Source organism: Leopardus geoffroyi, chromosome A1 (genome assembly GCF_018350155.1).
Source record: "Leopardus geoffroyi isolate Oge1 chromosome A1, O.geoffroyi_Oge1_pat1.0, whole genome shotgun sequence".
Taxonomy (NCBI): domain Eukaryota; kingdom Metazoa; phylum Chordata; class Mammalia; order Carnivora; family Felidae; genus Leopardus; species Leopardus geoffroyi.
The window spans coordinates 231,788,526-231,814,299 of record NC_059326.1 but is presented as its reverse complement, the minus strand read 5'-3'; the positions used below and the strand labels follow the sequence as shown (position 1 = coordinate 231,814,299).

The 25,774-nt window shown below is 45.2% G+C and overlaps 1 long non-coding RNA gene across 1 annotated transcript in view; it reads right to left on the bottom strand.

Annotated features, from left to right (window-relative positions):
- Window positions 1–25,687, bottom strand: part of LOC123578878 — an 89,153-nt gene extending 63,466 nt beyond the window's left edge. Inside the window, exon 1 of the long non-coding RNA XR_006702547.1 lies at window positions 25,512–25,687. This is a non-coding gene — a long non-coding RNA (uncharacterized LOC123578878). The remainder of the gene's footprint in view (window positions 1–25,511) is intronic.
- Window positions 25,688–25,774: the final 87 nt, after the last annotated feature.

Here is a 25,774-nt window from a genome sequence, read left to right as displayed (position 1 = left end):
CACACTCCCCCTTCTCTGCCCTCTGTCAATACCTCTCCCCACAATCCTCTGACCCAGAATAGGCAGATTTCAGGATTTTTCTTCCTCTGCTCTATCTTACCTTCTCTGAGGCAGCCAACCTTTGGCTTTAGTTTCAAAGCTCAAAGGGTGCCTGGTGGCTCAGTCAGTTGAACATCTGACTCTTGATTTTGGCTCAGGTCATGATTTCACGGTTTGTGAGATTGAGCCTCGTGTTGGGCTCTGTGCTGACAGTGTGGAGCCTACTTGGGATGCTCTCTCTCTACCTCTCCCCCCCCCCCCACCACTCTCTCTCTCTCTCTTTCAAAATAAATAAATAAACAAATAAAAAAGGAGGGCCACCCTATAAGCAGGCTGTGGAAGACATCCTGATCTGAGTATCCCAGGCTCAGTCTCTGAAATGTGAAATGAACTTCAAATGTGCTGAGGAATCTAATGGATCCTTCCTCACACCTTATAGCCCAACGACCTTATTGCTTGTTTCTCAAGCTTTGGAGACCTCTTCCTGCAACAATTCCTGGACATTGTGGTGTTTTTCTTTCCATTCCTTCTTTTCCAACTATGTCATTGATGAGCCAGCAGTTCTAACACTCCCCTTCATACTGGAATCACTTGGGGAAGTTCAGAAAATGCTGGTGCCTGGGATGAGCCCTGTACCATATATATCACTCTCAGGGAGAAACCCAGGTAAGAGTAGTGCTTAAAGCCCAGAGATGCCAACATACAGGAGAGATTGATGACCAATGTTCTAGGCTAGATATATTACTACATGTCCTCTCCTTGATTCCCCACCTTTGGCACCCCATCACCCCATATCTAAAATTTCCTGGGGAAAAGCATCTTCTCTGCCCATTGTTTCCTTTGGAACCTCCCCTCTGGCTGGCTGGGACAGCGGAAGCTGGCTTTGGGCCAGGTACAAGAGTCTTACACTCAAGGAGACAGATCTTCTCCAGAAGACTAAGGCCCACTTCTACTTCCTTATTGCTTCGTTGATAAGGAATAAACTGATCATGGAGCTCTGAATTGATTTGTCCTGTGGTCAATCCCAGGAGTGTGCAAGGTAGACATGACCACTGATCGTGCTCCAGTCAAGGCCATATCCCCACATCAGATCACCTGGGCAGCCTTTAGAAACTGCTAACACTTCTGCCCATTTCTTTATTATTTGTTTTTGGGGTATTGAGTTTGATAAGTTCTTTTTTTTTTTTTTTTTTTTTTTTCTCAACGTTTATCCATTTTTGGGACAGAGAGAGACAGAGTATGAATGGGGGAGGGGCAGAGAGAGAGGGAGACACAGAATGGGAAACAGGCTCCAGGCTCCGAGCCATCAGCCCAGAGCCTGACGCGGGGCTCGAACTCACGGACCGCGAGATCGTGACCTGGCTGAAGTCGGACGCTTAACCGACTGCGCCACCCAGGCGCCCCGATAAGTTCTTTATAGACTTTGCATACTAACTCTTGATCCCATATTCATTGTCCAGTATCTTTTCTTATTCTGTCTGTTGCCTTTTAGTTTTGTTGATTGTTTCCTTCACTGTGCAGCAGAAGACATGATTAGACACTTTTCCAAAGAAGACATCCAGATGGCTAACAGACACATGAAAAGATGCTTTACGTCATTCATCATTGGGGAAACGCAAATCAAAACCACAATGAGATACCACCTCACGCCCATCAGAATGACAAAAATGAACAACTCAGGAAACAACAGATGTTGGAGAGGATGTGGAGAAAGGGGAACCCTTTTGTACTGTTGGTGGGAATGCAAACTGGTGCAGCCACTCTGGAAAATAGTGTGAAGGTTCCTCAAAAAATTAAAAATAGATCTACCCTACGATGCAGCAATTGCACTACTAGGCATTTATCCAGAGAATACAAAAATACTGATTCAAAGGGGAACCTGCACTCCAATGTTTATAGTAGTTCTATCAACAATAGCTAAATTATAGAAAGAGCCCAATGTCCATCAGTTGATGAGTGGATAAAGAAGATGTGGTGTATATATACAATGGAATATTACTCGGCAATCAAAAAGAATGAAATCTTGCCATTTGCAACAACGTGGATGGAACTAGAGGGTATTATGCTACGTGAAATAAATCAGTCAGAGAAAGACAAATATCATACAATTTCACTCATATGTGGAATTTAAGAAACAGAACAGATGAGCACAAGAGAAGGGAAGATAAAATAAGATAAAAACAGAGAGGGAGAAAAACCATAAGAGACTCTTAAATATAGAGAACAAACTGAAGGTTGCTGGAGGGGAGGTGGGTGGGGGATTGGGCTAAATGGGTGATGGGTGATGAGAAGGGCCCTTGTTGGGATGAGCACTGGGTGTTATACGTAAGCGATGAATCACTGAACTCTAGTTCCCAAACCAATACTGCACTATATGTTAATTAACATGAATCTAAATTTTAAACACTAATAAATAAACTGCTAATGTTTGCAACTGTACCCCAGTGAAATCCACCAGGCTTCCTGGAATGTTCACGAATAATTCTTCTGTGCAACCAGCATAAGAACCACTGAGCCTCGTGTCTCAGGGGTCTTGGCAGGTCCTGCCTCCTGCCTTCCACTGCAAATATGGTGATGCCTTGGTTGGCCTGGCTTTCCATTTTATGCTTTCCTCTGTCCATCATCTCATAGGTCACCTGAGCAACCTGTGCTTTTTTCTGTGAGTCTGTCCATCTGTCCTGCCTCTGCCCAGACCCGGCAGAGGCCACATCTCCAAGCTCTGCAATTCAGATGGGTGTTGATCTTTAACTGTAAGCTTCTAGACCCCAAAGTTAATCCAGCCATGGTTTTCCAGTTGGATTTCTCAAAAGATCCACTTGGAAAAAAAAAAAAAAAAAGAGGTCTTTATTTTAAATTAGCAAATACTTCTTGAAGTTTTTAAATTTTTTTAATGTTTATTTTTGAGAGAGAGAGACAGAAAGTGACAGCGGAGGGGCAGAGAGAGACAGAGACACAAAATCCAAAGCAGGCTCCAGGCTCTGAGCTGTTGGCACAGAGCCTGATGCGGGGCTCAAGCCCACAAACTGTGAGATCATGACCTGTGCCAAAGTTGGACACTTAACCGACTGAGCGACCCAGGCACCCCTAAATTAGTATGTACTTATTGAAAAAGTAAAAACACACATAAGAGGAAATCCGAACAGCATCAGGTGTGTAACAATTATACCATTGTCTTCCCACTCTGGTTTCCGGCCCCTCCCCAGAAGGGACTTCTGGACAAATGCATCTTCCTATTCGTACCTCTGTGCCCTAAGGGACTTTTCTATTTCATAAAGACAGTGTAGATCCCTAAGGCCTGTCTACTGCATTAGACTCCTGGAGGGAGAGAAGGAGGGTCCCGTGAATCTGTGTCTTTAAAAGCTGCTTGGAGGTCGAAGATCAGATGGGTCTGAGAAGAGTGCCTGTGACATGCCACCCCTTGCATAGCCTTCAAGCACTTACGGAGCTTCGAGGTTTAACAGAAAGTGATAAGATAGCTCCAAGTTGCTGGAAGGAAGTGAGCATAGTCATTACTGATACCTGTACTAATATCTGTAGGCATTATGGGCGGGATTGTGTTCCCCTCCCCAAATTCATAGGTTGACACCCTAACCCCCATAACCTCAGAATGACTGTACTTGGAGATAAGACCTTTAAAGAGGTAATTAAATTACAGTGGGGTCTACAGCGAGGGCCCTAATACAATCGGGTGTCCTTCTAGGAAGAGGAAAGATGAATACACAAGAAGAGACGAAGGGAATACACACACAGGAGGAGGCCGTGTGAGGACATGAGGAGAAGGCAGCATCGGCCAACCGCAGGGAGAGACTCAGAAGCAAACAAACCAAACCTTAGTCCTAGACCCCTAGGCTCCAGTATTGGGAGGAAATAAACCGGCTTTCAAGCCACCCGATCTGCGGTATTTGGTTACGGCAGCCCCAGCAGACAAGGACAGGTAAGTTAACTTAATTCCACTCTGGTCGCGTGGAGATCCTAAGGCGGACCAGGAACGGAGTTGCTGGACAACGCAGACCCCTAAAGTGACGTCGTCAGCCCGCATGCCAGGAGACCCCCTTGTAGGTGACACCATTTCCCAGCAGGTTCCTTGGTGTGGTTCTGTTGGGCCAAGATGTAAAGCAAAGTTGCCTTATGCTGACTGCCACCCAAAAGCATGAGAATAAAGCTTTCCGGCTTGCTGCGTGAGGTTCCACATTTTCCTGAAATTTGTAACATGAATGCCTAAAAGCGGTCCGCATAAACAGCTAACGTCATAAAGAAGGCCACAGAATGGTGGGGACACTTCTTCATGAGCAGCAGTACAGTTGAGACTGAGGAGCCCAAGAACAACTTCTGCCCGCTCCAAACCCCTTCTTTTTTTAAGTTTATTTATTTATTTTGAGAGAGAGAAAGGGGCACAGTGTGGAGCCTGATGCGGGGCTCAAACCCACACACCGTGAGATCATGACCTGGGCCGAAATCAAGAGTCAGGCGCTCAACCGACTAAGCCACCCGGGCACCCCTCGCTCCACACCTTGAGACCAAAGCCTTTGACTTTCTCATGCTTACACGTGGATCCAGTGCAAGGGGCGGGGAGGGGTGGGCGTAACTGCACAAGGGCTCATGAGGAAGAGCTGGGACTGCAAAACGAGCACCTTCCGGTGGAAAACTAACTCACAGGGAAGAGATTCCTGGTTTCCTCTCTGCGCCGAAAGTAGACCTGGCTTTGATCAATAAGCTATTAGAAATGGGATGCACAGTTGTGAGAGAAAATAACTTCTGTTTCAGAGGAAATGGCACAAGATGAAGGCACCGCCATAGCCTTTGAAAGTCAACACCCCCCACGGTGACATAAGAGGCTGCAGTCCACGTGCATCGTTGCGGGTCCGCCAGGCAGAGGGCAGTCCGGCTGCTTGCTTGAAGAGCACTGCCTCCAAAAGCCTGCGTGCAGAAGGCAACGTTTTCTTTGGAATCAGTGCCACGGTCAACTCAGATTGCTTTCCCCCCCAAAACCCTTGGAGGTGAACACTAACTGTTGGAGACCTGTTCTCTTGCAAACCCAATATATGCCATCTGCCCTTCCAGGCATTCCAGAACAGGGCTGCCCCGGCTACCAACACTTTATCACACTGTCTGGAATGCTCCTAGAAATATCAGAGACAGTGTAATACTGGGGATGGGCCGGTTCATTCAAATTCCAACTCTAGCGGCATCAGTTGCCCTAATAAAAACTGGACAGTCCAGTGGTGGTCTGATAGAGGTCCAGTCCGGAAGCCAGTTCTCCAGCAGGACTGCGACAGGGTGTCTGTTGCCTGGCTCTCAATCACCGACCTACATTGTGCATCTCAGTGTAAACAGTGGGTCTTTATTGGCAAAAATGGTGGCCTCTGGAACTTCCATGACGAATGTCAGAAATAGGTTCTCTTGGGTTAAGTTAAAGGTCTTCAGGGTATGTGCACTGGCGATAATATTTCAGAAATATTCCCATTCTTACAGAGAATATACGAATCCAGAGTGATCCGTGGTGGCCGCCCCGCAACCTTAGGAATAGGGCAAGGACTGAGTCCCGCAGTATCCTGGGTCTGGCCACCAGCTGGGGGGAGTGGGGGTTGGGGGGGGGGGTTGGGGCTGTCAGAGGCGATTGCAAAGGTGAAGCCTGCCTCTGACAAGTTGTTGTAGCTTTCTCTAGTTATACCGGGACACCTAAGGCACAGGGAAGTGAGATTTCATGGATCTTACACAACAGGTTGGATCTTGGATCTCTTCCTAATAGGCATTTGTCTGGCAAAAGACACACAAGATCTGGAAGCATCTAGTCTGAGACCCACATACATTAGAACCTTCATTAGGTGTTAAGAGAACAGCTAACCTTCAGCCACCTTTAACCCTTAGAAGGCTGCATTATCTACCCTTCCCCCGCCAAAAGAAAACCCTAACTGGCTTAAGTCTGTTTAAAAAACATATCCATTATTATTCTCCAAACTGGTCGGACCTCTCCAAGTCCTTTGATGTTACTTGCCCTCCCTTCTCTAGCTCCAAATCTAGCATTCCTTTCAGCCGCCTCCTTATACAGAAAGTCTTCCTTATCTAACATCTTCCTTTACTCCCAGAAAACAAGAGCTAAAGAAATTATGCTAGACTCTTGTCAGCTTGCCATGACCTTTCTGGCAATCTATTCTAGGTCTAAGTACTTCAAGCTGATCTTTTAAACACTTTGAAGGCAAGGACCTCATTTTCTACATTTGCTAATTGTTTTGTATATTTAAAAAACAAAAACTTGAGTTTATTTATTTTTGAGAGAGGGAGAGACAGAACACCAGCTGGGGAGGGGCAGAGAGAGAGGAAGACACAGAATCCCGAACGAGGCTCCAGGCTCAGAGCTGTCAGCACAGAGCCCGACGCGGGGCTCGAACCCACGGACCATGAGGTCATGACCTGAACCAAAGTCGGACACTCAACCGGGAGCCCCTGTTTTGTATATATTTAAGCAACGAACTCAATTCCGTGAATGCAGAAGGGCTTGCCAAATGCATCTGTTTCTGTGCCTACTGTGTGCATGGCAACAAGTCAATGAAGGGAGACCACAGCTTGGCTCTGATCCCCAAGAAATGATCCAGAAAAAGAGCGTGGACACAGATCTCTCTCTCCCCCCCTCCCCGCCCCCCTCTTATTGAAGTCTAGTTGACGCACAAAATGCTACATTCGTTTTAGGTGTAGGACACAGTGATCTGAGTGATCTGACGGCTCTGTGTGTTACGCTGTGCTTGCCATACGAAGCAATTAGAATGCCATCGACTATATTCCTCACGCTGTGCCTTTCATCCCTGTGACTTATTGCTTCCATAACTGGAAACCGTTATCTCCCACTCCCCTTCACCCATTTTGCCCATCCCCCCATCCCCTCCCCTCCGGCAACCATCAGTTTGTTCCCTGCATTTATGGGTCTGTTTCTGCTTTTTTAAAAATTTGTTTGTTCATTTGTTTGTTTTTAGATTCCGCATATGAGTGAATTCATATGGGATTTGTCTTTCTCTGAAAAGACAGATCTCTTAGAGAGCCTTAGCATTTACTCATTTTACAGTGAAAACATCCGCATTATTGAATTTCTGGAACACCAGGAAAGGTGGCTAAGGATGGTTTCAATTTTTCCTTCAGCTAATTCTTCAAAGGGAGCTACTGTGGTCTTTTCTAAAGATCCGCGATTGGTGGCTTCAAGTTAATAATCCACCACCGTGTATGTAACTTTAGACAAATTATTTCATTTCTTTGCCTCCAGGCACTCATATATAAAATAGAAATACTGTTTATGCAAAAGGGTCATTGTGAGGATTGAACCGTCAAGGGCTCCGTATGTTCTAAAATGCTGCACAAGTGTAACGCTTTGGTATCTTCAAGTATTCACTTCTTTTGACACCAAGATCATCTTGAAATTATCATCTCAGTCAGTCAGAACTTTCCCAAATAAACTACTAGAAACTTTAAAGGAAAAGAAAAAGACTTTATTTAAAAAAAAATCTCTTCTTGAGTTAAAAATGCTGCATTTCAGAAAGACTTTTGTTTATTAAAATAGATGGTGAACTTCTCACACCCTTGCTGTCTCACATCTGGGGCTTTTTCACTTCTTTTCAAAGGAGAGCTAGAGGTCATCAATTAGACGCAATACACGGTTCATCTCCGTTGGGTGATTCTCGGAATGCCAAGTTCTAAAGCACGGGTGTTGACCTCAGCTACCTTCAAGTAGACCTACGCGTTCTCATTTTGTCTGCTATGATGCAAAGTGCATTTCCATGCCCGAGCTCGGAGAGGCATTTGCTGTGTGTGGGTTCAAGAGCTTTCTGGGGGTGACAGCGTGGGCGCGTATTGGACCTTCATCCACAGACAGCTTTTAGGAGCGCCTACATTCTCATTCTTAGGAGGGTTCATTTTTTACTGAATTGACGTTAGACGGGAGTCACCGGACTCTGGTCAGCCTGGGTCCTCCCTCTAGTAGACCTAGCAGCTCAAAATCTGCCAGGAAGATGATGTAAGCAAGGAAGCCACTGGTCTGAAGGGACAGAAAGATGAAATAGCCAGGGGCCTGCAGATTAAAGAACCCATTTTCTGTTTCAGATTGACATGGAGGCGCAAAAGTCGGAGACGAGACGCGGGCGAAGGACATATCTTCAATGTACTGCTTCAGATTCTAACTCGAATTAATTATCTGAATTTCATAACAATGTATTTTCTAATTGCACAGGGACTTGCTTCAGAATTCCAAGTAGGACTGCCACCCCTCACAGTCATCCCGTGTGTCTACGGACTAAGCTTTTTTTTTTTTTTTTTTTAAATATAGGTTATTGTCAAGTCGGCTAACATAGCGTGTAAAGTCTGCTCTTGGTTTTGGGGGTCGATTCCCGTGGTTCATCGCTTCCATACGACACCCAGCGCTCATCCCAACAAGCGCCCTCCTCAATGCCCATCCCCCATTTTCCCCTCCCCCCCCCACCCTCAGTTTGTTCTCTGTATTTAAGAGTCTCTTATGGTTTGCCTCCCTCCCTCTCTGTCCACTAAGGTTTCAACGACCAATACATATCTCAACTGGGGAAAATTACAGAGGCTAATTTTCCTAGCCTGGTTTTTTGTCTGATTGTTTTTAAACTCTAGAATGACCATTTATGAAACATACACATCCCCAACTTCTGTGTATCTGTATTAGTCAGGGTTCTCCAGAGAATCAGAATCCGTAGGCTACACAGAGATATAGAAGAGGGGATGATGATAGGAGTCGGCTGACGAGGGTCTGGAGGCTGAGAAGTCCCACAATCCACCGTGTGCAACCAGGAAAGTGGGTGGAATCTGAAAGCCTGAGGACCGGGAGCCCCAGTGTCAGAGCGTAGGAGCAAGTGGATGTCTCAGCTGAAGGAGAGAGACAGAGTATTCGGAGCATTCGCTCTTCCTTCACCTTTTCGTTTTACTTGGGCCCCTGACGGACTGGGTGATGCCCACCTTCACTGGTGAGGGGGTGGGGGGGGTGGGTCTTCACTCAGTTTACTGATTCAAGAAACAACTTCACAGACTACACCCAGAAATCATGTTTTACTGACCATCTGGGCATCCCTTAGCCCAGTCAAGTTGACACACAAAATTAACCATCGCAGTATCCTTTATTACCGATGGGAAAATGTGAGAGTAGGTTATTGAATAAGACATTCACGGGGACGGGGGATCCCGAATCTCAAAGTACCTCTCGTTTTGTGGCACAGTAACCTAGTCTTATCCTCAGTTCTTGGCACTAGGATAAGAGGGAATTCTTTATTTTTTTTTTTAAGTTTATTTATTTATTTTAGAGAGACAGAGACAGCACGAGTGGGGGAAGGGCAGGGAGAGGTAGAGAGGATCCGAGCAGGCTCTGTGCTGCCAGCATGCGGGGGCTTGAACCCACGCAGCCGTGAGATCATGACCTGAGCCAAAACCAAGAAGTCAGAGGCTTACACGACTGAGCCACCCAGGTGCCGGAAGAGGGAATTCTTTAAGTGAGACGAACGAGGTGGAAACTGTATGTACGTGTGTTCCGACAACCCACCTAGACTTTAACTTGAATCCTGCCAGCACATGCTGATGGCCTCTGGAGACGAGAAAGAGCAAGGGGGTCCCGTCCACATGGCCTTGCCTCCACCAGATGGCACGTCGCCATGAAGGCAGGTTTCAAACACTATTCTGCCGCACACCTGGATGTTTCCTGGCAAGCAGGTGAGAGGGGCTGCTCTCGGAAGCTCAGCCCCTGGGGTACTCCTTGAGGACCTTGCATGATCTGGACACAGACTGCTCAATTAAGAGGCAGGAAACAAAATGCAGCAGAGCCCTAGGCCAAGGGCAACACTCCAAAGGTGCACACGTATCTTGCCGGCACCTCCAAGCCCCTGCACTCCTGTCCGTGGAAGGGCAAGGGCGCTGGGCAGAGTTGAACCAACACGCGCGTTCCGAGGATGCTGAGCACCGCTTGTTTCCCTCAAAGTTCTCTCCAAACACCCTTACCCAATTAACAAACCTCCAGTGCAGAGATTTGCAGATGAAACTGCGTGAAGATTTGGGGCGGAGGGAGCTCAACTGCGAGGCATCTTTACAAGCTAACGGCTCCACTGCTACAATTCACAGGCCTCTTCAGGACACCGTAAGTGTGAACCTCCCCCAGGACACAGAGTGAAACTAACTAGCCCTCCACACCGCCTGTGCTCAAGTATTTAATTTTTTTTACATTTTTTTATTTCTGAGAGAGAGACAGAGACAGAGTGTGAGCGGGGGAGGGGCACAGAGGGAGACACAGAATCCGAAGCAGGCTCCAGGCTCTGAGCTGTCAGCACAGAGCCCAACTCGGGGCTTGAACCCATGAACCGTGAGATCACCACCTGAGCCGAAGTCGGACGCTCAACCGGCTGAGCCACCCAGGCGCCCCTGTGCTGAAGTATTTTAAAGGAAAATTATAGGATACGTGACTGAAAGATGTGTTCAGAGGGACAGGCATGACCATTCTGCTAATTTCTCTATTCCAGTCCCTTTCACGTGGCCCAAGCTTTCTGAACCAGAGCACCAGGAGGGTTTGGTTTTGTTTTGTTTTGTTTCCTTCTCCCAGTTTAAACAGAAAACAATCAAATAGCTAGAGGTGAAAATTTTACATAAGCAGCCACCTCTCGAAACATAAAAACTGAGGTCTAAGCAAACAGTGATGAAAACAATGTGCATTATAAGTGCTTTTCTCTGATCAGTGTTCCAGAAAGGATCCACAACGGTACAGGGCTTCTGTGCAAGCAACAGAGCTGAGAGGTGGCCCTGGACGGAGTCCAGGTGGTCAGGACATCATGGGAAGGGAGGTGGCCCCAGCCCAGAGTGCAATTCCAAATAGGTCAGTGGATTTCACTCTGCCTCAATATCAAATGTAGCACCGCATTCAATAAAGTGCAGCCCGCCCCAGGGCAGATCGCAGGCAGTTTACACAAAAGGAAGGGTATGTTTCATTGTGTCTAAGTTATCACTCGATATTTTAAGATACACTTGCTCAAAGAGATTTAACTTGTGCCAGGAAGAACAATGCTGGCTGAGCTTCGCCCAACAGAACTATTTATCAGGGACAGACTCTGAGGAAAGTCTCTCGGTTCAGAACTCAGTTTCCCTGCCCTTGTCTCCCACCTACCCCCCACCACCCCAGGCATGATCCTTTGACTCAGATTCACTGCTGTTTTGTAGCATTCATTCATTCATCAAATATATACTGTGACGATTACAAAGAAGGGTGGTGCACGGGTGCAGCTCTCAAGGAATTTGGTTCTGAATTTGATTTTCAAATCAGAACAAATGAATGTGAAAGGTGGTGAATGACAAACGAATGTCACTGTCCAGAAATGATGTAGGAGCTGAAAACGGAGACTGTGTCAGAAAAACACTAGTTTTTCCTGCTTCTCACACAACCACCGCACTTGGCTTCTGACGGCAGACGTGTGAGTTTTCCACCCCACCCCCCCCCCACAATCCTCCAACATCAGCGGGGTGCCCTACCCTTCACCTCAATTCTGACACTAATGCGAGTTGGGGCAGACCCCACAGGTTAAGGGTTCCGTCCCACAAGACTGTCTGTCCCCACTTCAGACATGAATCACAGATAATGGGTCCCCAGGTTTTCCACGATCTCAATCCAACCTGGTTACAAATCAGAGATTCTCGCATCCCCTCCATGAATTCAATCATTTGCTAGCATGGCTCACAGAACTCAGGGAAACACTTAGCTTATTATTCAATAAAGGATATAATAAAAGATACAGAAGAACAGCCATATGAAGAGATAACACAGGTCTGGGAGAGTCCCGAATACAGGAGCTTCTGTCCCCGTAGAGTTGGGGTGTAGTACCCTTCTGGCATGTGTATGTGTTCCATAGCCTGGAAGCTTCCCGAACTCCACACTATCGGGATTTTTACGGAGGCTCCCTCATGCAGGCATGATTGATTATTAACTCTATTTCCAGCACCTCTCCCTTCTTAGACAATGGAGGGAGGGCCTGAAAGTTCTCTGGTGACCAACCCCCATCCAGGAGCCCATCAAGAGTCAACTCTTTGGAACAAAAGACATTCCATCCCCCAGGGAATTCCAAGAGATTTAGATGCTCAGTATCAAACGCTCTTGTGACTCAGGAAATTATAAAGTCTTAGGAGCTCTGTGCCAGGAACCAGGGTCAAAGACTATTAGAACAAAAGATTTTCCAGGGCCCCTGGGTGGCTCAGTCGGTTAAGTGTCTGACTTCAGCTCAGGTCTTGATCTCACTGTTTGTGGATTTGAGCCCCGCATCAGACTCTGTGCTGACAGCTCAGAGCCTGGAGCCTGCTTTGGATTGTGTGCCCCCCTCTCTCTGCTCCTCCCCCATTCATGCTCTGTCTCTCTCTCTCTCAAAAGTAAATAAACACTTAAAAGAAAAAAAAGATTCTCCTAGTACCTCTATTTACAAGGGTTTTAGGAGCTCTGTGTAGGAACAGGGGTAGAGACCAACATGTATGCTTCTTATTGTTTCACAGAGACACTGGGGATTGAAATGGTCAAAAAAACATGTTCTCAGAGGAGATGATTTCAGCAGGACTTAAGCATTAGACACACCATAACACCTTTAAGAGAGTGGAAATCACACAGCACCTTATCTCGGACCACGATGGAATTAAACAGAGTTTGTTTAGGCAGAGAGGAGAGTGTCCACCTGAATAAAGAGAGGGAACAGGCAAAGACACAGACACAGAAAAGGGCATTTGCTCATATGGACAATAATATGGCCAGAGGTGAAAGTGGGTGCCAGGAAAGAGTGAGAAAAAATTATTGACAAGTCTCTAGTCTGAACACTTGGGAGATGTGGAATATCGGCTAGCATCTATACTTGGTCCTGTATGTAATGGGGGCCATTGGAAACTTTTTAAAAGAGAGTGTACACGATAAATGGGGTATTTTAGGGAATACGTTTTCCTGCGGTAAGAATGAATTGGAAGGGAGAAAGAAAGCTGGGCAATCGTGGGAAAACAATTTCAATTACGCAAGCATGAAGTGAGTGGGTGTAGACCACAGTGAGGCAGGGAGACTGCAAATCAAATTGTTCTATTCGTTTTCTGGAGAATAAAAGAAAAGTACAACGAGCCTAGAAAAATGGCTTTGGCAGGTGCCACATATAATAGATGGTCCCTCACTTATTTCACCCGAGGTTTTTTTGCTTTAACTGACCACTGGGTAATTGCACCTGCACCGGCCTATTTATCATCTTCCCAAGTCCAACCCAGCAGACCTGAACTGAATGAAAGGATTTCAGGACTGGTGCCCTCACTGGACTGCAAGATTTCGTTCCTGTTCATCTCCCATGGCTACTTGGTGTTACCTCTGTCTCCCAGATATCACCAGCACGCCAAGACATCACAACTAACACCTGGGGAACGCCCCACAGAGTTGAATCGCTCTTAAATTCGCTGTGTCATCGAATACCATGCTCTCCTCTGTAGACTTGCCAATGATCTGTGAGGTTGTAAAATCTCTTTTATAAATTTCTTCCTCATAAGTTTATTATGTGACTGGATGCTACCTAGGTACGTATGAACCGAGGGTAGCACGTGCTGTTCTAGACGACGTGCTGGACTCATTACTGCCCGACATGTTACTGCTTGGCTGGCCAGAAACCAATACGACGCTTCCTTATAAAATTTCAACTTCTGGTTTCTAAGCCAACACGTAAGGAGCTTGGAAGTCACAACTCCATCTCAACGAGTAAAAAGCTGAACGACAACAACAACAACAACAGCAACAGCAACTACATCCGGGGCCATTAGACACGTCTAAAAGAGTGGAAATCACACAGTGCCTTCTCGCGACCATGATGGAGCTAAAGCTAGAGGTCGCTGGCAGCTGGAAAATCTTCAAACACTTGGCATGAAACAACACGCTTGTACATAAAGAAGACATGGCAAGAGAAATGTTTAAATATTTTGAAAATGAAAATACAACTTACCAAAACCTGTGGGATTTAGTGAAAGCAGTGCCTGGAGGGAAATTTATGGCATTGAAAGTATGTCTTCGAAAAGAAGAGAGATCTAAAACTGATCATCGGGGCGCCTGGGTGGCTCAGTCGGTTGAGCGTCCGACTTCCGCGCAGGTCACGATCTCGCGGTCTGCGAGTTCGAGCCCCGCATCAGGCTCTGGGCTGATGGCTCAGAGCCTGGAGCCTGCTTCCGATCCTGTGTTTCCCTCTCTCTCTGCCCCTCCCCCGTTCATGCTGTGTCTCTCTCTGTCTCAAAAGTAAATAAAGGTTACAAAAAAAAAAAAATTAAAAAAAAAAATAAATAAATAAAATAAAATAAAACTGATCATCTAGGCTTCCACCTTAGAAAAGCAGAAAAGGAAGAGCAAAGTAAAATCCACGTAAGCAAAAGAAAAGAAATCATAAAAATTAGAGCAGAAATCAATAAAATTGAAGAGAGGAAACTAATCAGAAAGGTAATGAAACCGAAGGTTGGTTCTTTGAAAAGATCCAAAAAAAAAAAAAAAAAAATCAATAATTCTCTAGCCAGGCTAACTAAAAAAAATAAAATAAAAAAATAGAGAAGCCGCAAATTACCAATATTAGAAATGAAAGAGGGAATATAACAGATTACATGGACATTAAAATGATAAGAAAGGGATGTTATGAACAACTCTATGCCCACAAATTTGAAAACCTATATGAAATGGACCAATTTCTTAAAAGACACAATCTGCCAAAACTCACACAAGGAAAAACTGACAATCTGAAAAGGCCCATATCGATTAAAGATATTGAATCAATAATTAAATAACCTTCCAAACAGGAAGAACCAGGCTCAGATAGGTTCACTGGTGAGTTCTACCAAACATTTCGGAGAGAAAATGTACTAATTCTCTACAATCTCTTTCAGAAGATAGAGAAACATAGAAGCCTCTTAACTCATTCTATGACGCCAGCATCGCCTTAATAACAAAACCAGATAAAGACTTTATAAGAAAAGAAAACTAACGACTATATATCTCCCATGAACATAGATGCAAAAGTCCTCAACACAATATTAGCAAATCAAATTGAACAACTTTTCAAAAAAATTATACACCATGACAACGTGGGATTTATCCCAAGTATACAAGTCTGGTTTAACATTTGAAAATCAATTCCATAATGTTGACGGGCTAAAGAAAATAAATCACATGGTTGTATCAAACCATGCAAAAAAAGAATTTGACAAAATTCAATACCCATTCATGGTAAGAACTCCCAGAAAACTGGGAATAGAGGGCAAATTCCTCAACTGAAGAAACAACGTCTATAAAATCTTACAGCAAACATCATACTTACTAGTGAGAAACTAGTTTTCCCACTAAGATCATGAATAAGGCAAGGATGTCCTCTCACACCATTCCCTTTCAATATCATATGCCGGTCCTGGCTAATGCAATAAGAAAAAAAGGTACTAAAAGGTAATAGATGGGGAAAGAAGAAATAAAACTGCCTTTGTTTGCAGATGACATGGCCTGAGTGTACAAGATTTATCTGAACAAAATCACAAAACTCCAACAACAACAAAAAAAAAAAACAAAGAACTAAATAGATGGAGAAATTTTCCATATTCATGGATAGAAAAGCTCAATATTGTAAAGATGTCAGTTTTCCCCAACTTGATCTATAGATTCAATGTAATCCCCACAGATATCCCAATAACTTGTTTTGTAGGTATTGGCAAATTTATTCTAAAATTTCCACGAAGGGTGGAAAACTCAGAATAACCAACACAATACTGATAGAGAACAAGGTCAGAGCAGTGACAATATCCAACATCAAGGATTTCTATACAGCTACAGTAATCAAGACAGTATTGCATTGGCAAACTAGGCAGATCAATAGAACAGAATAAAGAGATCAGAAATAGACCCATATAAATAGAGTCAGTTAATCTTTGACAAAGGAGCACCGGTGATACAATGGAGAATGGATGGCCTCTCAACAAATGGTGCTGGAACAACTGGACAGCCACATGCAAAAAAGAAAACAAAAACAAAAACAAAAACGTAGACACATGCCTTAAACCCTTCACCAAAATTAACTCAGAATTAATCATAGATCTAAATATAAAATGCTGGGGTGCCTGCGTGGGCTCAGTTGGTTAAGTGTCCGACTTTGACTCGGGTCACGATACCATGATTTGTGAGTTCAAGCCCGGCACCAGGCTTTGCACGGACAACATGGAGCCTGCTTCAGATTCTCTCTCCCTCTCTCTCTGCCCCTCCCCTGCTCGCACTCTGTCTCTCTCAAAAATAAATAAACATTTAAAAATAAATAAATACATACAAAACTATAAGACTCTAATGGGATAACAAGACAAAATCTAGATGACCTTGGGCATAAGTGATGACTTTTTAGGTAAGACACCAAAGACACCGACACCAGCACCATGAAACAATAAATTAATAAGCTGGACTTCATTAAAATTAAAAAACAAAAACAAAAAACTTCTTCCCTGTGGAAACCACAGTCGAGAGAATGAGAAGAAAAGCCCAAGACTGAAAGAAAATATTTGCAAAAGACAACCTGATAAACAACTCTTATTCAAAGTATACAAAGAACTCTTAAAACTCAATAATAAGAAAATGAACAATCAGGTTCAAAAATGGGCAAAAACCTGGACACCTCACCAAAGATATACCGATTACAAACAAGCATATGAAAAGATGATCCACGTCGCATGTCCTTACGAAACTGAAAACTAAAACAGTAATGAGATGTGACTACACACCTATTAGAATGGCCCAAATCCAGAATGCTGAGGACACCACCCAATGCTGGTGAGGATGTGGAGGAACGCAAACTCTCATTCACTGCTGGCGGAAATGCAAAATGGTACAGCAACTTTGGAAGATGTTTGACAGTTTCTTACAGAGCTAAACATACTTTTACCATACGATCTAGCACCTACACTCCTTGGTATTTACCCAAATGAGCTGAAAACTTATGTCCACACTTATGCACACACAGATGTTTATGGCATCTTTATTCATCATTGCCAAAACTTGAAAGCAACAGCAACCACGAAGCCTTCAGTGAGTGAAGTGATAAATAAACTATGGTATATCCAAACAATAGAATATTATTCAGCACTAAAAATAAATGAGCTATCGAGCCATGGAGAGACATGAAGGAGCCTTAAATGCACACTACTAAGTGCAAGAAGCCAGGCCGAAAGGTTACCTACTGTATGATTCCAACTCTATGACATCCTGGAAAAAGCGCAACTATGGAGACTGTAAAAAGAGCAGTGTTTTCTGGGGGATAGGGTGGGAGACAAAGATGCATAAAAGAAGCACAGATGATTTTTAGAGCAGTGAAAATACTCTGTATGACACTATTATGGTAAACACAGGTCATTCATTATACATTTGTCAAAACCCACAGAATGTATGATGTCAAGAGTTAACCCTCATGCAAACCATGATGTTTGAGTGATAGTGATGTGTCATGTGGGTTATCAGTTGTAACAAATGTATCACTCTGGTGTGGGATGTTGATGGTAGGGGAGGCTGGGCATGTTGGGGGGAAGGGGCATATGGGAACTCATTATTTTCTGCTCAATTTTTCTATAAACCTAAAACTGCTCTAAGAATTAAAGTCTATTTAAAAGGGAAAAAAGGGACTGTGACAGAGTGAAGTTAGAACCTCCGGTAGGTGTTCCAGCTAACAGCTGAGCCATTAGTACCAAAGCAGCTATATAGAACCAAGTTCAAGACAAGAAAATAGAAGATGTTGAAAACAGAGATTTTGGCATAATAAATCACCACAAATTCAGTGGCTTAAAACTGCCCACATTTATTATCTCGCACAAGGAGAGGGGATTACACAAGAGCATGAACATGAAGAGGCAGGGATCTTAGGGACAACACTGGACTCTAGCCACCAGCAAAGCCATGATGGACAGAATCTGAGAAGAGAGAAAATATGCAGCCATGAGAGATGGCGGGTGATGGCTGGACCTTCATCTCTGAGTCTTCAGTTACCCCTCCAGGTTCAGCTGACCCCAAGGATATTTCCTTCCTTGGGTTTCATGAGATTTTTCCTGACACTGTCACTAAAGCAAGGAGAAGCCCAATACCATTCTTTCTGTTGAACCAGGTGGGTTTCTATTTCTTAGAATCCAAAGATCCATAACTTGAGCTGATTGAAACCTTCCTCTTGTGGGACAAGTTTCCTGGTCTTTTTTGAAGTTAACTAGAAAGTGTTTATTCCTCATATAGGATGTGTTATACGGCAAATAGTTTGGATTTTGGTTCTACAATTTCCAAATGATGCAAACTTGGGCACTTCATGTAAAGTCTAAGCCTCTTTTTGTTTTTTGGGTTTTTTTCCTGTAAAATTAGAATTAAATGTTTGCCTTGCAGTAGATACTTTCTCAGATGACATGAGACTGGTATGTCCTATAAATGTTTACTTTCTTATTTCATTTTTTCTTATTTTTTCCTTCCTTTTTCCCTCTCCATATAATATTTTATTTGTTTTCCAGGGCTGCTATAACAAAGTATCACAGTCTTGGTGGCTTACACAACAGAAATTTATTGTCTCACAGATCTGGAAGCTGGAAAGGCCAAGATCAATGTGTCGGCAGGTTTGCCTCCTTTTGAGGGCTGTGAAGGAGAATCTGTTCCAGACCTCTCTGCTTAGCTCATCTTCAAGTTCATATGGCCATTCAGCTGGCTGTCTTCAAGTTCACATGGCATTCTCTCTGTATGACAAATTTCCCTTTTTAGAAGAACACCAGTCATGTTGGGCCCACCTAATGACCTCTTCTTAGTGTAACCAATTACATTTGCAATGACCTTACTTCCAAATTAAGTCACATTCGAAGGTGCTGAACATTAGAACTTAAACATTTGTATTTTTCAATTTACTGACAATCACGACACAATTCAACCCATAACAAACATATAAAACATATAGAATATGTTGATCATTCTCCTAATTCATCTATTCAATTCTGCAAATATGAGGGTCTTGTCTTCTAAGGTCTGAACACACAGCTCTATAACAACTTCTCAGGGGTGACAGCAACCATTAGCTAACATTTTCGGAGGCTTGTTTTGTGTATACGAGACCGTCTGGAGTTCCCTTTACCTGGTCACTTTTCCAGAGGATCGACAGTGACCTCCAGCATCTCTGAGAGCATTTCTTAGGATTCTTGTAGTTGCACACAGGGGCATGTATTGTATCAGACATTATTCTTCCAAGTTACTGAGCCCCAGAGGAGGAGACCTGGGGGGACCTGGCTGGAAGAACAAGGGGGAAGAAAGCTTCCATGGTCTCCATATCATAAGGCACTGCAGTTGCCCGTTATGTAGTGGCCCCATGATCCTAAATTAGCCCAGATTCTGGTTTGGGTTCAAGTGATGGATCAGGGCTTTCCCGTGATTCTGTACCTGCTCTTCCAGCTCAAAGACCAGAAACACAGCAAAACTCAACGGCCAAAACATAGGGACCCAGAAAACGTGAGAAGGTCCGAAAGGCCACTGAGGAAGAGCAACACTAGAGAAGATCACTGTCTCTGAAGACCAAACAAACTACAGGAGATACTCCCAGGAAAGGTAAGGATCACGGCTTCTGTCTATGGCACCTCTTCTTTGGTTGTGTAATGTAGGAATTTAGCCTTTAGTTTTGATGACTTGGTCCAGTGTGAGATTGCACTGTGATTTCCATCCTCCAACATAATGCCGTTTCCTTATCTCAGCTGGAGCATCAAACAGCGTATTAATATAATGCATTACACAAGATTTCACCTACAGTGTGCAATAAAAGCTATTGTCTAACATTTCAGCCTGAGCTCAAGCAAAGTTAATCTAATTTAATATGTCATTAACAAAAGTTGGTCTATGTACCAATAGTTATTTGGGGATGAAGACTGGGGGCGGGGGGGGGGTGGTTAGTTTGAAGGATAATTTAAAGGTCACTTTGATTTAAGATGAGTTCAAGTTTAGCAATGCAATCTCGCTGCGTTTACTATACATCTCTGTGATGAATGTAAGGCAGGAAAACCAACCTTTATATTTTCTATCCATTATTAATGAGTGGCTTTTAGCAGGGCTGGGGAGCGTAGAGAATTGTGATTACAGGAGACCCGCTCACTTGAGTGGTGTCAAGTCTCGTAGAGGCCACTTTAAATGGGCCCAGTGTCCGTATTCTCGCTTCTGCGTTATGGGGTTTTACGATTTTTTTTTTTTTTTAATTCATGATAGTGTGAAACTTGATTAGAAAGAAGACAGAAGAGACGAATGGTAAGATTATGGTTTAAATTATTAAAGCCAATTACGGAGCATGAATGCCACCACTCACAGTAGCGTGGGGTTTCCAAGGAAGTGTTGGGGGTGGGGGGCTGTGAGCACCACCCCCACGCCCTTCTTTGACTTCTCTGAGCAGGATCTCCCCCAGTGGGCTGTTCCCACAAACCAAGTCCGCCCCATTGGGGCAGCCATGGCGGAAAACTCCAAGAAGGAGCCTCAGTCTTACTGGGCATCCAGAATGCAGTCTTGCCTCCCACGAGATGAAGCCCAAGATCTGGGGGCTGCTAATTCCCAATCCTATTTTCCCCTCCTTCCCGGTCACTTGAGAGTGGCCTCCAAGAGACTGAGGAGATCTGCAATTCCATCCAAGCTTAGAGGGGGAAGTGCCATGTTGCATGGAAAGTGGGGAAGGTGGGAGGTCACCCATATTGTGTGTCTTTCATTCTTACCATGACACCCCACTTCCTGAATCCAGCTTACCTGGAGACTACGTCAAGCCTCCTGACCAAAGGAGTCCTAGTCCTAAACCTCCGTCCGCTGACGGAGGGCCTCACCTGGAAAGCACAGGCTGCCCGGAGCTGCAACTCCGCCTGACTGTGAGCCTTGCCCTCTACACCGACTTTGCTACTTGTCCGGCACTGCCTGCCAGAACGAGCCCTGTTGCTCCCCTTGACCCACATCCCAGGGAACAGACGCGTCTTCTCCATTCCTGATCTCTCCTTCACGCTGGACATCACACAATCTACACAGTCCAATCCTCAATAAAAGAATTCAAACGGAACATAGTTTATTTCATCCAGGATATATTGTTTTCAGGACTTCGGTCAGTGTTTGTCAACCCCGACTATGTACCTGAACTTTTTTTGAAGGCTGATGCCTATGCCTCACCTCCTGCAGATTAGGATGTAATCAGTCTTGGTGGGACTGGAGCATTGGCATTTTTGCTGTGAAGGGCAGCCCTGGGTAAGAACAAGCGAATAGCAAATTAACTAGCTCAACTCTTTCTAATCCTCAGGTCGACCGCGTGAGCCCTGTGTTAGGAGGGCCCTTTTCAGCACCCTTCCAATTTGTGCTCACTGGATCTCTTGCTCCTGAATAATAAACTTTATGTGAAGGTTGCATGCCTCCCGTTCCCCACACCTGGTCTCCAAAGTGAAGTAACATGATTGTGGGGGAGAAAATATATGAAGAATGAAGAAAGGACAGTGCTCCCTATTGGAAGCTCTAACCAGATTGCTGGAGCGGGCAGAATGGCCAAACCAGTATTTCGGGCCTAGCCTTATGCCAGAAAAACTGCAGTAGAAATTCATGAAGCTTGAAAGGGGTCTTGTGAGGCCCTTTGTCCACGGTCATTCTGCACGGATGAAGATAAACCTAACTTTGCTGACTTCCAGGGGAACGCCCCACAGGAAATTCCACCTAAGTGGGGCGCCTGGGGCGGCTCAGTTGGTTAAGTGTCCGACTTTGGCTCAGGTCATGATCTCGTGGTTCGTGGGTTCGAGGCCCGCGTCGGGCTCTATGCTGACAGCATGGAGCCTGGAGCCTGCTGCGAATTCTGCATCTCCTTCTCTCTCTGCCCCTACCCCCTCACACTTTCTCTCTCTGCCTCTCTCTGTCTCTCTCTCTCAAAAATAAACAAACATTTAAAAAAAAAAGAAAGAAATTCCACCTAAGTGCCTCCAGCGTATAAATAACATTGCTGCTACCTAGAAATTCCTCACCTGAGCCCCACACCACAGGCTGTGGTGCTGGTTCCCTACTGAGAGAGAAAGAGAGGAGCCCTTCCCAGCAAACGGCAATATGCCTGCAGTTAGACAAAACTGTATTTTACTTCGGTCTCCTCATATTAATAAAATATTGCCATATTGAAAAGTTTGTCTCACTACAATGTACCATTTCAAGGCTTTATGTTAGAAAATGGCATGAGCTACTACAACATCCGATATTATAAAGAACACCTAGAAACAGCCCAAAAAAAACCCTAAACAAAGAACAAAGAAATTACAGTCGAGCCCAAAGACTTTAGACTTCTAACACGTTGACCTATTATTTTCCATTAGTGATATAGATACAGATATATCTCCCTCCCATGTATGTGTGTATGTATGTATGTATATATATATGGGGAAGGGAGGGAGAGAGATCGAGTTGGCCTTTATCAACATTCAAAGAAACCCCCAATGTTGACTTCCTCATTTTGATATTGGACTAAAGTTATGTGGGAGGCTGCCATTAGGGGAAACTGAGTGGAGGCGCATGGGGCCTCCCTGCATATTTTTCACCAAATTTCTGTGCATCCAGAATTATTCGAAAACTAAACGTTTAAGACACGCACGAGTAAGGAAAGATACTCTACCCACAAAAGAAATGAAGGTAGACCTTGGAAGGGAAGAAGCTCGCGAACTAGGGAAGAGCTCTGTGAATCATCGCCAGCAGTAGAGAGGAGGCGGAGGAATTGCACAAGTGGTCGTCGTTGCAACTGCAAGTGTAGTGATAGTAACCATTGTAGTAGTCGTAAGAGCAATAGTAGTAAGAATCGTAGGCAGCAGTCGCAGTTGATAGGAAATATTTGCATCCCCCACCATTGGGGCGTAGCGAAGAAGGAACCGTGTGAAGGTGGAGGGGAGATATTTCACCCAAATCTAAACCCATGTTGAATCGGTCCCTTGTGATATTTACTAAGAGGACGTAAGAAGCTTCCCAAAATAACTCACTCCCAAAATACATATGTCTTATTCAACTTCCCAGGAATGCAGTCTTCAGTGTGAAAGCACGTGAAGGGCTCAAAGCAGGTGAAATAGTACATTGTTCATTAAATCCATCGAACGTGTTTGTCGTAGGATACCGAATTCGTGTATTTAATTTACGAATCAATTCCTCAACCTTCTATTAATTGCCCCACGCTTGTGGGTTCTCCCCGTATTTGGAAAGCCCCAGACTCTCCGGGACTTAGCTTTCTCCTTACAAGCCAGCTTGAAAAATAAGTACTCTGGCAGATTCAAGACAGAACATAATTCAAGGTTCGTTATTTTATGAAGCTTTTCCCACTGTCAACCCAAGTGAGAGCATCGGTGATGGAGCTGGAGATGGAATATTACAAAGACTCTGGAAATGCTTAGGATATAAGGCACCTACTACGTGCCTGATGCCATTCTGGTCACGCAGGACCCAGCAGTGAACAAGGCGGTCACGATCCAGCCCATTCTCAAGAAAGAATGACAATGTGCACAAAACTCAACAAACAAGATGATTTCAGATAACAACTCTGACTTGACCTTAACCAACTCTGACTTGAATAAAAACCAGGAGATGTGATAGAGAACAACACTTTGCAAGGGCTCTGGGTCAGGGAAGGTCTCCCTAGAGAGTGACATGTGAGTGCAAACCCAAGAAACAAACAGGAGCAAGCCAAGAGAAAGAAGACCCCACAACAAGGAAAATACAAACCCTAATGTGAACATCAATTTGGTCTTTGCGACAAACAGAAGTGGCCGTGAGGACAACAGCAGATGAAATCAAAGAGGAAGGTCAGAGCCAGACGGAATTAATATATTTGGATGGACTAGGCATGCGGATCCATCCATGAAGAGGGGCTGCAGGGAGAGTGCTTTCTAGATTTCTGTCTTGTGGCACTAGATGGAGGGGCTACTGCAAACTGGGATTGGAGAAGAGGGCCCTGGGTCTAGTGCAGGACTTTTCAAGTACAAGACATGGCCGAGAACCCCTTCTGATCTCGGGTCTCTGACTTGCGAGCCAGGGTAGCCCAGAGTCCCAGTGCCCAGATCCCACCCTGCAGCCACTCCCCTGCAGGGCCTGGCCAGCTCCCCAGGGGCACCACCTCAAGGCAGACGCAGGCTTCTTGGCCTTGGGATCCACAGACCAGGCTCTTCTCCCTCCACCCTAAGCCTGGGCCAATCACCACTGCCCCATATGTGTCCTCATTTCTTATACTGTTGTCTCTTCTCATTCCTATTGCTGCTATAACAAATTGCCACAAGCACAGTGGCTCAAGACAACAAAATTCATTTTCTTGTGGTTCTGTCCAAGATGCACCACTCTGGGCTAAAACCAAGGGGATGGCAAGGCTGCCTTCCTTCTGGTTTTGCCTCTTCCAGCTTCCACAGGCTGCCCAGCTTCCCACTAGGTGCTGGCTCTCGCTCAGTGAGATCTCACTGAGCTTCCCACTAGCTCAGTGGCTCTCGCCCACTGCATGCCATAGCGGCCTGGGGATCTGGGCAGGGCCCCCCAACAGAAGCCACGTCCGGGGAAGAGATGAAAGTCGCTGCTTAAGAAGAAGAGTAACCTGGGGCACCCAGGTGGCTCCGTCCGCTGAGCGTCTGACTCTTGGTTGTGGCTCAGGTCACGATCCCAGGGTCATGGGATTGAGCCCCGCACCAGGCTCCACACTGAGTGTGGAACCTGCTTGGGATTCTCTCTCTCGCTCCCTCTGACTCTCTGACTCTGACTCTGGCTCTGGCTCTCAGCAGAACTGAGGCCTGGTGGTGAGCATGACCGCCCCCCCCCCCCCGGGAATTCTCAGATAGATCATTACTGCTGTCTCTACTCGGGGGTCATTTTCTCTTTAACATAGGCTGCGCCTCCTTTTCCACTTTGCAAGCTCTGTACACCCACCGTCCTGCAGGGGTGAGCGCCACGAGGGAAAGGTAACACGTTAGGCCCAGGGCCTCCCGCCCAAACCTGCCTCCACTTCCAGGAAGCATGCTGATTCTACTGCAACCCCCCCTCCCCCCCCCACACACACACCTCCGTGGACACACTTTCTCATCTATATTCTTCTCAATCATCCTTCCCACAGCGACCCACCAGATATGGTCCAAAAAGAGAACCCGCCTCTCACGCAGGCTAGGATGAGTGACATTTTCAATCATAACACATTTCAGTCATTAAGGAAAGTAACTAGAGAGTCTCCAGGGAGGGTGAGTGAGTGAGAGGAAAGCATATTCTTGCAACTCAGCTTACCTATGTTTTTGAAAAGAAGGTTGTCAGAAAATGGGACTTCTTTTGAGTCACTACAACGTTAACATCTGTGCGTCTGTAAAGGGAGAGAGACTCCTAATCATCTCTCACGTCTGCAAAATGCCTTTGAGTTGGAAGAATGTATTCGTGGCCTGAGCCCCCACCCGTAGAGACAGCACCAAGGCTTAACCCTAAAAGGTCCTACTTGCAGCAGCCGAGTCAGAGGGCTCTGGGTGCCGGAAGCCTGGTAGGACGGCAGCGCTCTGTCGCAGGAGAACTTTCACACACGTGTCATTGAGCCTTCCGGCAAGATGGGCAAGAGTCACCTGGAAGGATAGAGACAGAGACTTTATCAGGCTCATACCGTACGTCATATGACCTGTTCCTCGCTGCTTTCTGTAGGTGGTGAATCTAGCCTGAGACTTGCTTTCACTACAAATTAGTAGGAAAGTTTGGGGGGCGTAACTA